The sequence below is a fragment of the Talpa europaea genome, assembly GCF_964194135.1.
Source record: "Talpa europaea genome assembly, chromosome: 7".
NCBI classification, from domain to species: Eukaryota; Metazoa; Chordata; class Mammalia; order Eulipotyphla; family Talpidae; genus Talpa; species Talpa europaea.
Window position 1 is genome coordinate 62872617 of NC_140074.1, and position 15580 is coordinate 62888196.

A 15580-nucleotide genomic window follows, 5' to 3' on the forward strand; every position below is an offset into this window, starting at 1 on the left:
CTATACATATAAGAACTGGGGTACAAGCGAGAGGTTCAGGGAGTGAGAGGACATACCAGAGACAAAGTGGGGAACAGAACAGGTAGATTGACTGAAATACACTGCTGAGGGGAACAGCAGGTGATTCAGGAGAGGTCTGCAGTGCCAAGTGGGTAGCTCCCTGACCGGGGATCGAACTCTTGCTGCAGTGGCTGCTAATAAGCTTCATAGGTTGTGTCTTAACCCCTTGCACCACCAGGGAGGCCCTATCTTTACTTTTTTTTTTTAAATAATTATTTATTTATTTATACAAGCACTGGGTACAGTCAGAAGAGCGGGAGGGTGAGAGAATTCACCAGAGCCAGAGGGGAGAGCAGAGCAGGCAGACTGACGAAAAACACTGCTGAGGGGAGCAGCAGGTGGCAGAAGAGGTCTGCATGCCTTGTGGGACCCTCGCCCGGTGGCTGGGGATCGAACGGGTTCTGCAGAGGCTGCGGGCAGCTTCACAACCCAGCGCTCAACCGCTGCGCCACCGGGGAGGCCCTATCTTTACTTCTTAAGAAGTTTTTCATAGTATCTGTCATCAAAGGACCTTCATGTGGTTAGACAAAATACTTAAATCCCATCTAAAATATTGAGATTATTGACCAATACATCAAGTGATAATAAAGGACCTCAAACAGGGACACATGATTAAGAGAGCCTCCCAAAGAAACCCCTTCCAGAACAAAAGAATATCTTCTCTTCTAGAAGGTATGGGAGAGATGTTTCTGATAGTTCTAGAATTACCAATTTGTGTCTGTCTCCCATCATCAAGGATTAAGAACTATTTAAGTCTATCTTAATGCATCTTGCTATGCAACCAAAACATTCAGTGATAACAAAAAGACATTTCTACACCCAACTTTACAGCAGGAGAAATTCACAAAAGAAGAAGGGTGAAAACAACCCAAAAATTCTTCAAGGAAATAGTAGATACATAAAGTATGGTATATTCACATTATAGAATATTATGCAGCCATTAAAAGGACTGGAATTCTGCCACATGCTACAATGTGGATAAACCTTGAGACTTTAGGTTAAGTGAAATAATAGAGTAAAAAGAAAAAAAATCTGCATGATTTCACTCATATGAGTTACTAAGAGTAGTCTAATTCATATTGAGAGAAAGTAGAATGGTAGTTGCCAGTGGCTGGAGAGAGAGAAATTCAGAGTTTGTGGTTAATGGGTAGGGTTTCAATTTTGCAAGATGAAAAAATTCTGTAGACGGATGTTGGCAACAGTTGCAAAACAATTTGAACGTACTTAATGTCACTGAACTACATGCTTAAAACTGGTTGACATGGTAAAAAAAAAAATCAGTGACAGAAAAATGTAGGTGCCTATTTTTATTTTACCAGACAGGCACAAACATACAGGACTTAAATCATTTTGGGATCCTGGCAAATCTACATGAGATCTGAATTATAAAAGGGGTCCCTTAGAAATCCCAGTCCCTCCATTCCTGAGATGTAAGTGGATGGGATTGCACTGAGAAGGCTGTGGGGCTACCAGGGGTGCAGGGAAGGAAAGGGAAGACCAACTAAGGTGGACAATGTTCTAGTCTATCTACGTTTTTCCCTCCAGGCTGCTCTTCACTGTGTCTGCTTCTAATGTAAAATTGGGGGTTTGCAAGTAGATTACCATCTAGATATAAAACCAAGAGAAGGAACAGAAAGGCTGAATGCCAAATATTCAGGAATTCTGGAAAAATCCCTTGCTTGATCATCATACTCATAATCAAAAATGATGTCCTGCTTTTCCAGGGGCTGGCTGGGAATAAGACTAATGGGCTTACTAATTGTAAATAAATTTCTTATAGGTGGGTATCTTAATGTAATTAGCTTGATATGCACTGGCATTGAACTTATTGCTTAACAGGAAGTTTGCGTTAAGAAGAGTAGTTTCAATGTTCGAAGTCTTTGGATTATAATGGTTGAAAACTGTGTTTGAAACAGATAAAAGTGAATCCCTCTGTAACACACCACTCCTCCCCCACAAGCATCCACCCCTAGCTGACACTACATCTGAGAATACCACAAGGCCCCCTTGAAAGAAGTTCCATTGCCCCTCCCAGAACGGAGTCTTGGTCTCCAGGAGATTTGTCAAGAGGGTTAGGAGGGACCTGCTGCTTTGCAGAAATGCCACGGTGAGTGTTAAGTCAAGCAAAAATAGATTTCTCATTCTTGCAAGCTCAGTGACTCACAGACACTTTGTTGCCAGGTGAGAAACCGTAGCATTGCTCTGCCTTCTTCACCAGCCTCTCCCTTACCCACAACATACACACTTGGGTAGCAAATGTGCTATTACTAGCTGTGGCACATGGCTGTGCAGAACCAGCATGATCTGCACTTAACCACCCTAAACACCAGGGTTCTCAGAAAGCAGAGCCCAGAAGTTCCCTAGCACTCCCGGATTTTCACATCAACACACTGGCAAATGCACACTAATGAAACTCACCCCTGGAGCCCACCCACAGAAGTTGGAGAAGCAGATTTGGATTTGGAAGCAAACTTCAGATATTCCAACGGACTCAAGTTCAGAGAACTGCTGGTATAATAATTTTCTCCCATCCTACCTCTGACCTCAGGAGGTGGGGGCAACGCCAAGTGAGATTGGGGCTCTGCCACCCAGTCTCTCTCTCTCTCTCTCTCTCTCTCTCTCTCTCTCTCTCTCTCTCACACACACACACACACACACAGAGTCACCTGCCTCTCTTGAGGAAGCCTCAGCTGTCTGTCTGTCTGTTCCACAAACCCTGAGAGGAAGCCTGCTGAGAGCCCATTTCCGGACCCAGGATCAGCCCGAGGACCCTTGCAGCTCCCCACAGCCCTGAGAAGTGGGCACATCCAGAAATGACTAACATCATAGCTGAGGAAGCTCACAACAGCTGTGAAGGCTGGACTCTTCCTGATAAATAGCAGCTGACAGCGGAGACCAGTCTCACAGACCTGGGCAAATAGTGCACTCTCCAAAATATAAAGCCTTCATGCAATTATTTTGCAATGGTTTTAGCTACAGGTTTTACAGGTTTTGGTTGTTGTTGTTTTTTAACATACCACTGTTTTTGCTGTCCTATATCTTCCTCTTTCTCCACTCCTCCTCTTCCTTCTTCATTTTCTTCTGATACATCTTGGCATTTTTCTTTCAGAAAGTATTCCTGGATGGCAAACTTGAATCATCTTTGCACATCCAAATAGATTTTGATTTTGCTCTGATAATTGAATTAAAGATGAACTGAGCATAGAATTCTGAATTCAAGATAATTAAATGATATGTTCATGAGTTCTAGGATTCTATGCTCATAATAATTTCCCCTCAGAATTTTGTCTGTTAGCATTAGTGTTCAGATGAGAATCTGGTTACCAATTCTTTCCAAGTGATATGTCTCCCATGACCCCCACGCAAGCTTTTGGGATTTTTCTCTTTATCCTTAGAATTCAGAAATGGCATGAGGATGTAGGTTTTCATTATTATTGCTCAGCACACATCAGACACTTTCAATTTGTAAGCTAAATTCTTTGTTCGGCATAGATTTTCTTTTGATTATTTCATTCTCTCAATTCTTTCTAATTATCCGTCCTCGAATTTATGGTAGGCCTCTAGCTTCCATGACTCAGTCTTTGTCTTGTTCTTGTCATTTTCTCTGTTTATTCACTGAAGTGGGAGAATCCCTAACTCAGTCTTCCAGTTCACTCATTTGATCTTCATCCAGGACTGTCTGCACCTCCATCTATTTGCTGAAATATTTTTTATTACAGCAATCATGCTTTTAATTTCCAAGAACTCTGCTGCTTTTTTCTTTGTGTGTGTGTGTGTGTGTAGAAGAACTGGGGTGTAGGTCAGAGGTGAGAGGATTCACCAGAGACAGACTGGGGAGCAGAACAGGCAGATCCACTGAAATAAACTGCTGAGGGGAGCAGCAGGAGAGACAGGAGAGGTCTGCTGCACCATGTGGGTCATCTCCCTGAGAGGGGATCAAACTCTTGCTGCAGTGGCTACGGATTGCTACATAGTCCTGAGACTTAACCTCTTTCACCACCAGGGAGGTCCAAACTGCCTTTATTTTATTTTTTTTAATAGAATGATTTTTATTTCTTTATTTTTTATTTTTTATTTTTTTTAATAAATTTTATTTTTATATTCCCCATACAATTGCAGCCCCCCCATTCTGACCCCAATCCCTCCCCTCCCGCCCCCGCCCCCCTAAAAGTGTCTCTGGTTCATAGTTTTTTGTTGATTTTGATTTTCACTTTCTTATAGTTATAGAATGATTTTTATTTCTATAGAAACAAATCTTCTTGAATTCCTCTGTGTATACCAACTGTTACATTTTTTATGTTCTTTTCTTCCCAGTTCACTGTTTCATCAGGAGATTGTTGATTTGTTCATTGAGTTTGATGACTCATCCCCTGATTTTCTTCAATTGTTTCATGCTTTTTAATGGTCTGTTCTCATTTTTACATAAGGGTCTCTAGCATTTAGAATTAGTAATGTGGATACAGTTCCCCAGGGCTAGCAGAACCCTTGCTTTCTGAGGAATAAATGGAGATTGGTTACATTGACTCCAACTCCATTGTCTTGAGGGCTAGAGGATCTGGCTAGTGGCCACTTTTCTGGGGAGTCTCTTGTATCATGACTTCCATTTTATTCAGTTAACAGTAGCTTTAATTAAAAATTTCACTTGGGGAAAAAATTCACAGTTAGCCATTTCTAAAGGAGAAAATGGGTACAGATGTTTACAGCTCCTGAATTAATTGCAGCTCATATTCCCCCTATCCCTGCTGTCCCTGAACTTGGGGTTACCTGGAGTTCTAATTAGAAGGGTCATTTTTTTGGAAAGCCTCGCTTTCTGTTTCCATGGGATTAGAGTTGTCTTTGTTCTGTCATGCTTTTATTAATCTGATCACATCTGCTTTATGTCTTCCTCAAATCATCTCTGTTTTGATAATATCCAGCCCAGATTTCCAGTACTGCTTTCAAGTGATTACTTTTTTCTTCTATTTTTTAAAAATTGAGGTATCATTTGCATACTGTGAAATACATAAATAGTAAGTGTATATTCCTACTTTCAAATTCTCCCAATAAATCATATTTAGCACTTACTTGTCTGTCTTCCCACCGGACTCTTAAGTTGAACGAGGTCATAGAGTACGCACGTTAACCAGTTATTCCTATCCCTGGCGAAACTCCTTGCATCTGTAAAGTGTTCCACATATTCACAGAAAAAGGAAGGAATAGGGCTTCCCTGGTGACAAAAGGGGTAAGTCTCAGCACTATGAAGCTGCAGCACAAACTCAATCCCCGACCAGGGAGCTGACCCACATGGTGCAGCAGACCTCTCCTGTCTCACCCACTGTTCCCCTCAGCAGTGTATTTCAGTAGATCTGCCTGTTCTGCTCCCCACTCTGTCTCTGATGAATCCTCTCACCCCTCACACCTCTGGCCTACACCCCCAGCTCTTGCATGCATGAATAAATAAAACAAATCTTAAAAAAAGAAAAAGGAAGGAATAGAGCCGGTTACTGTCAGTCCTAGGTTGCCAGTGGGTGTTAGTATTCCACTCATCTATGCATCTTCAGTGCATGCTGATGTAGAAAAACTACAGATTAGTCATCTCTCTATGTGTCTCATTTCCTGTTCATTCAAAAGCTTGGTGGTTCCTAGGTGATGTAGCCCCCGTGTCTGTCTCCCACACTGGCAGTCTCCAGGACTCAGATGACACCCCCCCCCCTCATTGTACTGACTTGCTCACGTGGTTGTTTTAAAATGGATATGAGTGAGAAACTTTGAATGAGTGCCAAAATGTGCAATGACAAAGGAAGCATGTATTAGCCAGTTCAAAAGATTTCCTATGCTTTGATTTTCTTTGGCAGGTTTGTGGGAGACACCCTAAGTACTCTTGGGTCATTTTTAAATCAAATCACTCCTTCTCATCATCGTTGTTACTTCTTAAATACAATTTGCCAGTACCTGCCATAAAATCAGACTGACAAGTCACAAACCTTAGGTGCTCACAAGAAGCACAGGTTGTCACACATCATCAAGCCACCTGACCTGCCCAGACAGGCCATCTCTCCATATTGGCCAGTTTGCCAACTCACCCTCTGCTGACAGAATTCCTCTTTCCTGGGTCCCTCTCCTTCATAGCCCTGCTCTGTGCTACCTAGTCTTTGGGTTCAAGTGACTTAAAATGATCCAAAATGTCGAAAGCAATTAGAATGACTGACTCCCATCATCCAGAGGTTTCATAGACTTAAGTTGACCAAACTTAAAGCCACTGGCCTCCAGCTTCTTTCTCCCAGCTCTGCTGGGTCCACTCTGGGGGTTTTTCCCTCCTGGTGATATACACCTGTGGCTGTAGCAATTTATATATCCTCTTAGCTTCAAATCCCCTGGGCAGAGAAAGCTTCTCTTCCCTAAGAGTTACACAAAAACCTAGTTATCCCTGGGGACAGGTGTCCATAGTTAAATCAACCACACCACTGAACTGATAGTAGGATCAGGGCCACCGAGGGTGTGGGGTCAGCCTCGCCCAAGCCCCAGAGACTGAGCTGGGGAGGAGTGGTTTCTGATGGAAACACAGAGAGATGTTTACTCAGAAGATTAAATAGAAGGTGCTGGTAAGACCAAAGTTTGTGGCACGCTGGCGATTCAGAATCATTCCCTTCTCTATCTAACTAATACACATTTTCACAAGTCATAGCTGATTGTAGCTAGATGTTTTTTAGCTCCTTCTCCCTGCAGCATTCTAGAGCATTCTCTCATCACTCTGGGTAACTTCTTTTGTTCTGGTGTTATTGTTTTAAACTACATCTACCTCAAGAGCTATTTACACCCCAAACTAACTACAAACCCTGGAAATTGTCGGACCAGTGTTGCAGCAAATGGATCTTTTCCCATGCGGCCTGAGATCAAACACTTATGAGACCCTCAACTTTTATATAACTCAAGTATAGAACCTTAAAAGCATACCCATTATATTTTATGTCCTTAGATTTAATCCATTGCATCTACCCTCTGGTCTTTCAGAGCATGATGACTCCAAAATGTACTATAAATGGCTTTCTGGAGACCAAATCTCCACCTCACCCAGGAGTTAAGAACCTGAAATGGCCTCTGACTACCGACCAGGACCTCTCTAGGGTGGTCTAAAGGGGAGATACCAGCCAAGGAGATTCCCCAGCTTTCTTAAACCACACGCTGCATTTGGAGTCTTTGCAAAGATGTAAGAAGCACTACCTAATTTTTAGAAGTATCGTTGTTAGAAGTTTTCTAGAAGAGTTTTGGTCTGATTAAAAGAAAGTTTTATGGGATCTCAGAAGAGGGAGACACCCTTCCAGTTGCCATGTTCAGAGTCCCCATTGCATTGAACCTGTTTCTTTAAAAATTGCCAGAAATGGGTCTCCCTGCTGGCACAAGGGGTGAAGTCTCAGCACTATGAAGCTATCTGCAGCCACTGCAGCACGAGTTCGATCCCTGGCCAGGGAGCTAACTACATGGCGCGGCAGACCTCTCCCGTCTCGCCCACTACTCCCCTCAACAGTGGATTTCAGTAGATCCACCTGTTCTGCTCCCCACTCTGGTGAATCCTTGCACCCCCTGCACCTCTGGCCTACGTCCCAGCTCCTGTATGCATAAATAAATAGAATAAATCTTTAAAAAAAAAAGGAAAAGAAATTGCCAGAAATGTGGATGCCCTGCAGCACACAAACACCAACGTCCTGCCCCACATGAACAACACTGCTCTGCCCAGCAGTACCTGCTTGGCTGCAATGGAGTCCCAGAAGACTGGAGTCCAGGAGACCTGCCCCTACACCACCACCTGCGGCCTCCTCAGCGTGTAGGATGTTTTACTACAGAATAATTACAAAGAAGAAAAGGACTTGGCATAAACATAAAAATTAATTTGTTAAAACTCACATGTGTGCTCCTTCACTCAGGAACCTCAACTGAGCATCAGCATAAGTAACCTTAATTGTAAACAGCCATTCCTGGAGCCACCCCTTCCAGACCCAGGAGTTATTTCTCCACATCTCTTGCCCAGCTTTCTTTCAGTAAGAGGGGACAGTTGGGACCTCCCTGGTGGTGCAAGGGTTTAAGTTTGTGAAGCTGTGAAGCTTCACTGTGAAGCTATCCACAGCTACTGCAACACAAGTTCGATCCCCAGCCAGGGAGACACCCACATGGCACAGCAGACCTCTCCTGCCTCGCCTGCTGCTCCCCTCAGCAGTATACTTTGGGTCAATCTGCCTGTTCGATTCCCCACTCTGTCTCTGGTGAATCCTCTTACCTCCCACACCTCTGGCCTGTACCCCAGTTCTTGTATGCATAAATAAATAGTCTTTACAAAAAAAAGAGGTGACAGCTTCTGACTACTGGGAAATGTTCTCTTTGTGGTACTGCTGACATCAAGGTAGATGCTTCAAAGTGTAGGGAAGATTGAGAACTAAAAGTAACAGAAAAGATAGAAGACATTAATCTATTCAAACCCTTTTCTCTCTACTCAGAATGTGACAGACTCTTGCCTGATGAAGTGTTATATCCCAATAGTCTGTGTTCATTTTCTGTTTTTCTTTATGTTCTGTCTAACTGTGACTCCAGGAAGTTCTTACAAATTTGCAGTTTTTACAATTGCTCATGTCAGATGAGGAATATTTAGTAACATTAACAATTCATATTCATTTAAAAGTTGTGAATATTTAGCTCTAGTTCTAATCCATATGAAGTATATCAGCTCTTTCTGTCAGCAACTAAATCAATATGAAAGTCTAGATTTGTGAATAGTTTTACTTTTATGAAAATATTTCATAAGATGTAATCAAGTCTTTATTTTTTTTTAAAGATTTTATTTATTTATACAAGCACTGGGTAGAGTCAGAAGTGCAGGAGGGTAGGAGAATTCACTAGAGCCAGAGCAGGGAACAGAACAGGTAGACTGACGAAATACACTGCTGAGGGGAGCAGTGGGCCAGGCAGGAGAGGTCTGCCATGCCATGTGGGACACTTGCTGGCGGCCGGGGATCCAACTGGCGCTGCAGAGGCTGTGGGCAGCTTCGCAGCCCAGTGCTCAACTGCTGCGCCACCAGGGGAGGCCTTATTTGGATTTAAAGAGTTGATATTAATTAATCATAATTTGTATTCTATTCTAAACAGAGGATTTGGACATTTAGAGGCTAGCTTACTGAAAATGTATAAATTAACTTAAAACTTTTATTTTGATTAACTGCATTTGATCAGACATATTCAAATTTCATACCTGGGGAATACAATTACATTTTGTTTTCAATCCTGCAGAATTAAGCTGTTTTTGTTTTGTAAAGAAAGTCTTATTGCTTTCATATTAGAAAAGCAGAATTGAGTTTTCGCAGAAACCATATGACTTAAAAATCCTAAAATATATACTACCTGGTCCTTCATAGAAAAAGCTTGCCAATCTCTGCTGTAGGTGAATATTGCTAATGGAATACAAATTGTGTGAAACTCTTTAATTTATCAACATGGTTTTCCTGAAATGAATATTTTAAAAAAGCAGTTTATGGATATATAGATCTTATAAATGATACGTGTCTTCATTTTATTACTCATCCTCACATCATTGCTTTCTCAACAGAACACCCAGACAAGTGCAATAATAATTAAATTCAGTCCTCTTTAATAGCCTGCCAATTTTCCACCATATAAAAGTCAGCACTTTCTGGCTTTTCACCTATTTTTCAATACAAGCTTGGCTTCTTTGTGCTTCAGGCTCTGCAAATAAAGGGACAGTTCTGCTGAAAGTTCCGTGTCCTCTGCACCAAGGCTGAGCCTGGCTGCTGGTCCTTGGGACACGGGCCCCTGTGCTGTGAGGGGAGTTTGTGCAGAGGGCAAGCATCAGAACAGTGGTGACACACTTCACCCTGCGCCCTGCTTCAGGCGTGGGGGTCATAAGGACATCTGGACAGGCCCAGTGCCCGGAAGGACTCCACTTTCCTTCTGTCACCGACCACGTAGAACAAACTTTGACCCTTCAAGTCCCTGAGAGCATCCAGGCCAGATGTGTGGGAGGCTCTGAGAAGGGCTGCTGAGGCATTATCAGCCCAGACAGTTCTCCTGCCCACACCAGCAGCCCTGTGTTTCCCCAACAGCTGTGGTCTTGCGGCTACTTACTGCCTGCACTTTGCTCCGCCTGCCCCAGTAGAGCCCACATGCCAGCCAGAGTAACTGGTGCCCATGGCAGCTGTGCCTCTCAAAATGTCAGGCTGGAGCTCATCCCTCTCTGTGGCTGGGTCTGGCAAATATTTCCAAAATATCGACAAAACATTCCAGACTGTTTGCCATCTCTAGCAAATAAAAAAAATACAAGAGGCTCAGTTAAATTTGAATTTCAGGTATCAAGTGTTGCAGTATCGGTATCTCCCAGGCAATAAAAATGGCTAAGCACATCCCATTCTATATTATTACATGGGAATAACTTTTACTAAAAGAGTGTTCCTTGTTTAGCTTGTATTTTATCTGACAACACTAATTCCAGCTCACCTCATCATCCCCAGATGGGTCTTTTCTACGCTGTAGTGTCAAGACTATGGAAAAGATCTTCTACACATGTCTCCCAGCTGCTGACATTCTCGTCATACTAACAGAGGATGGAGCTTTTTATTTTGCCATCCATTGCACATTTGATCTAAGAGGCTAGACTGACAATGAGGAGCTTGGAGAAAGATGAATGGCCTATGGCGCAGAAGTCACATTGCATCTTCTCTGTGTCAGGTACTTTCTTTCTTTTTTTAAAGATTCATTTATTTATTTATTTATTTATCTATCTATTTATTTATTTATTTATTTATTTATTTATTTATTTATTTATACAAGCACTGGGTACAGTCAGAAGTGCAGGAGGTTGAGAGAATTCACCAGAGCCAGACCAGGGAACAGAACAGGCAGACTGACAAAATACACTACTGAGGGGAGCAGCGGGCTGCAGGAGAGGTCTATGCGTCATGTGGGACCCTCGCTGGCAGCTGGGGATCCAACCGGCGCTGCAGAGGCTGTGCCACCAGGGGAGGCCCTGTGTCAGGTACTTTCTAAGCACCTCACATACTTTTACTCATTTCATCCTCACCACCCTTTATAGACACTCTTATAACCTGGCTCTTATTGATAGGAAGCTAAGTCACAGAGGCAAATCACCTTCCCAGAGTCTCACAATTACTAATTGGCAGCACCAGCATCAAGCCTGGGCCTCCCAGCCCAGAATCCATGTTTCCATCTCTTCTGCTCTGCCCATTCTCCGAGAGAGCCAGGGCCCTGACAGGGTGTTGACAATCAACATCTTCATACTCAAACCTCATCTTGCTGAAAGTCTCGGGATTCACGTCAGGAATGGGGCTGGAAAGAGCCTGCACCAAAGTCCACTGCTTCTTGTTTAATGCTCCTTCGGCCCATAAGGTGGCATCCTAATTCCCAGCCTGGCATGGCTCTGGCAGTTTACAGCACACCCCACTTCCCACTCCAAGACTCCCTGAACTCTAGCCTCACGCCATTCATGGCTGCTCCCCAAACCTCCCACACACCCTGTTCCCTTTCCTTGGCATATTCTGCTCTCTCCCTGACTCCTCTTCAGGTTAATTCCAATTTATCATCGGTCCAGAGAGGGTGCCACCAAATATCTGTTTACTCCTCTAAATTCCCTAGCCTCCCTGGCAGTTACGTCGGAGCCATATAATTCTGGCCAGCGTTCCAGGAGCAGAACGAAGCTTGTAAGAACGATTGCTCTTTCCCTGTTGTGGAGGCTCTGGAGGCTGTGGGATAACATGGCCACAACATGGAGGGCGATTGCCTGGCCCATGGCGATGAACGTTGCCTCATTGTTGGAGGCTGTAAATGCTGTGCATCTGCTCCATAACTTCACTCTCCTCCTTCCCCTTCCATTGTGTGCGCCTCTGGTGTTTTAGAACCTCCTCTTGCAACAATGAGTAAACACCTGATTAGTTGTCCATACCTGCAACCAGAGCACTGGAGCTTCTTTGGCTTCCTGACCACAGAGCCTCATGCCCCACTTCAGCACATGCTGAGTGAATGGATGGGGGGATCATTCCCCCAGTATAGAGCCAAGCTATCTGCAGACTCGCCGTGGTCTCATGAAGGACTTTACCTCTCCAGGTTTTATCTCTGTTACTCCTTAAATAAAGGATGGCCTCCCTTTAAATAGGTCTGCAATCTTGGGAAATTCAATTACATGTGACTGTCTCATTTATATAGTGGCTGGTAATCAGAGTGATGGTGGGTGATGACATTCATAGTCACAAATTAAAAGAGAAACATGACAACGACATTTCCATGGTGAGAGAAAAGGTCACTGGCATTCAGAAGCCCTAATTGCAAGGTTGTGTTTGCATTCTAATCGTTTATACTTCCTGGGGATGTCATTGCTACTGACGCAGAAAGGCTGAGCTCATGATCTACTGAGAAGAAGTGTTTTTAAACCAGTGTTTTTAAACCAGGATATGGGGAGGGTGCATATCAGAGTCTCAGAATGGGGGGAGGGAGGAACAGAAAATAATATTTTACATACTTTTTTTTTCAATAGAAAATAACTTTTTCAATAAGATTCAAGTCAGGGGGGACTCCCGGGTGGTGCAAGGGGTTAAGTCTCAGCACTATGAATCTATCAGCAACTACTGCAGCTCAAGTTCTATCCCCAGCCAGGGAGCTGACCCACATGGTGCAGCAGACCTCTCCTGTCTTGCCCGCTGCTCCCCTCAGCAGTGTGTTTAAACCAATTAGACACCCAAAGTTACCCAACCCCTTATTGATAAATGCCCAGCCAAATAGGGTTGGCCCAAAGCAGGACCACTGAGGCCTGAAAGCTTGCCACAGGTCTAAGCCACCCTCTGTCAGGAACCAAAGAAAGGGGCAGAAGGGGCCAGGCAGGTCTGGGATGAAAGGAGCAAAAGTAAAGTCCAAGTCAAGGCAAAGGCTGCCATTGTCAGACCCCTGCGCGGTCTCTCACCTATGTCTCTTCAAGTGTCTCCTTCCTTGTACCCTAAGTACCTGGTGCAAGTCCAAGGCTGAGAAGCAAGCATGGCTGTTGCCTCTTCACATGTCTCTATTCCATGCCTCCTCCAGGTCTTCTTCTCCAGAAAATAATATTTTATTTTTAATATTTTATTTTTAAAACTTGTTTTCCTAGTATAAAATACAGAAATTCAAGTGTGACAGTCCAAGCTGAAAGGCACGGGGAGAATAAGGAATGAGAAAGCATTCAGAACAAGTAGAACCAAGGTGGGGCTCAGCACACATTTGTTAGCCAAACGGTGTTATTTGTATTGCATGCTTAATACCATCTGTGCTCCAGTTCCTGCTGCAAACACTAAGGAAGTAGTCTGTTGTTTGAGGGGCAGTGTAGGTTTTTATTTTAAAACTACTTTGATTTTGAGTTCTTACGTGTGGCAAAAAAGAGAGCTTTGATGAGGGTAGGAAAATAAAGAAGCAGCAGCCATTCTATTTGGATGTTTGACTGTGAGGGGGAGATGAGAATTAGGAGGGAAGACAAAGGAGCATGGAGGGCTTTCATTCCTTGTTTAAGACTGAGGGGACTTGAGCATATTTGCAAGACTGATAGGAAAACCAGTTGAGTCCATGAGTTGGAAGAAGCAGGAGAGAATAAACATGGCAACAGGCCATAGATTGAGATCCCCAGTTAGGTAGGGGTGATTGCTAACACAGGAAGAGGAAAAAAGGAACAAAGAGTTGGCATGGCTGCAGGAAGTATTAGGAGCCCTGGCAGGCAGCTGAGGCCTGCAGGCCACCAAGGCAATTTGCTTGTGACAGAAGACAACTGGGTTTGTTTGCCTATTTTTGTGAATGTCTGAATGCTGATGCCAAAATTTGCACCATTTTCTTCAGTTCCATAGTGAAGTTCCAGGGTGACCAAAGAAATATTCGCTTGGCTAAGTTTAGAAACTATTATCCTACTTTGGTGTAAGGCTGACTTTTTCAAATGTTTTTAAAAATGCAATCACACTTGTTTTGTGTGGAATATAGAATCGAAGCCCTGAAAGATACTGAATCTGAACTACAAAGGCTCAAAAAGCCTTTATGTGTTTGTTTCTTTAAGCATTTATAACAAAAATCCATTTTCAGTTTCTTCAAGTAGACACTAACAAGTCTTTTCATGTTCTCATCTTCATGATGCTCTAAAGAACAAGGATTTTCAGATTGCTTTCCAAGGAAAACAAAGTCCAACCTCATCGAGGTCCAGCTGCAGGATAAATTCAGGCTACATTTTTCTTGTGCAGGGATAGACCCAAATTTCCTCTGTGAAACTCCAAGGGGAAACCTTTCCTTCCTGATGTTCAATGTTTGCCAGAAAAAGCCTCCAGAAGTGTTTAAGTGACACAATTTTGAGCCAGTTGCCTAGAAAAGCAGTTAGACAAGCCTTAGGGATCAAGCAGTTTCTGAGGATCAAGCAGTCGTGTGCCATCATGGCACTTCCATCCACATGCAGATTTGTTCGTACATCTGGCTATATAAAGCAGTGTCAGGGGCCTCCCTGGTGGTACAAAGGGTTAAGACGTAACATATGAAGCTGTCCGCAGCCTCTGTAGCACAAGTTCGATCCCCAGCCAGGGAGCTACCCACATGGCGTAGCAGACCTCTCCTGACTCACCCACTGCTCCCCTCAGCAGTGTATTTCAGTAGATCTGCCTGTTCTGTTCCCCACGCTGTCTCTGGTGAATCCTCTCACCCCCCCCCCACACCTCTGGCCTGTATCTCAGTTCTTGTATGCATAAATAATCTTTTTTAAAAATAATAAAGCAGTGTCAGGCTTGACTTTAGAAATGCTGTCTCCTCCATACCACATAAGATGCAAGGTTGTATAATCAGTGCTCACAATGATACCATATTAGCAAGGTTAAACACAGATTCATTTAAATACCAAAATACATTTGTTTTTCAAAGTTGTCCTTGTTTTGTTTTAGCCATCACATTATTACCAGCGTTGCAATGACACTAAAGGGGACCATGAGGTTTGTATGCTTTTCAACTAAAGAAGAGTTGAGAAAAGCAACTCTAAGTGGAAAAAATAGTGCAGAGAATTAAGGAAGTCACTAATAGAGGGATAAGGAAAGCTGTTTGCTAAGGCTCTCCCTTGCTGACAGCTCCTTAATTCATTTGAATTCCTGCCTTAGTTGGAGGGTGGAGCTGATTCTTTGAGGAGGGCTTTAGGATAAGCAACACTTAGTGTGAAGGCATTTTAGATCTCAAGCTTTGGGGCTAAGATGCTTGGGCACCTTACCCCTTCCTGTCCACTGAGGTCATGAATCCCAGTTCCTTCCCAGATCTTTGGTGGATTGTCTCGGGCCAGAGTAGGACCTGGTGAATCCTGGAGCTCCCTTCAGCTTTATGCTAATTTCCATCATTTTCTGGTCAAACCATTTACCTAACTGACACGTCTCTAAGGTGATAGTATAAAGTTAGTACTTAATCCCTCTAGTTTGGGACATCTTTGAAACATTTAATATTAGGTATTAAATTAGCTCTTGAGGCAGAGATAAAAGTCTTTCTCCCCTCCCCCACT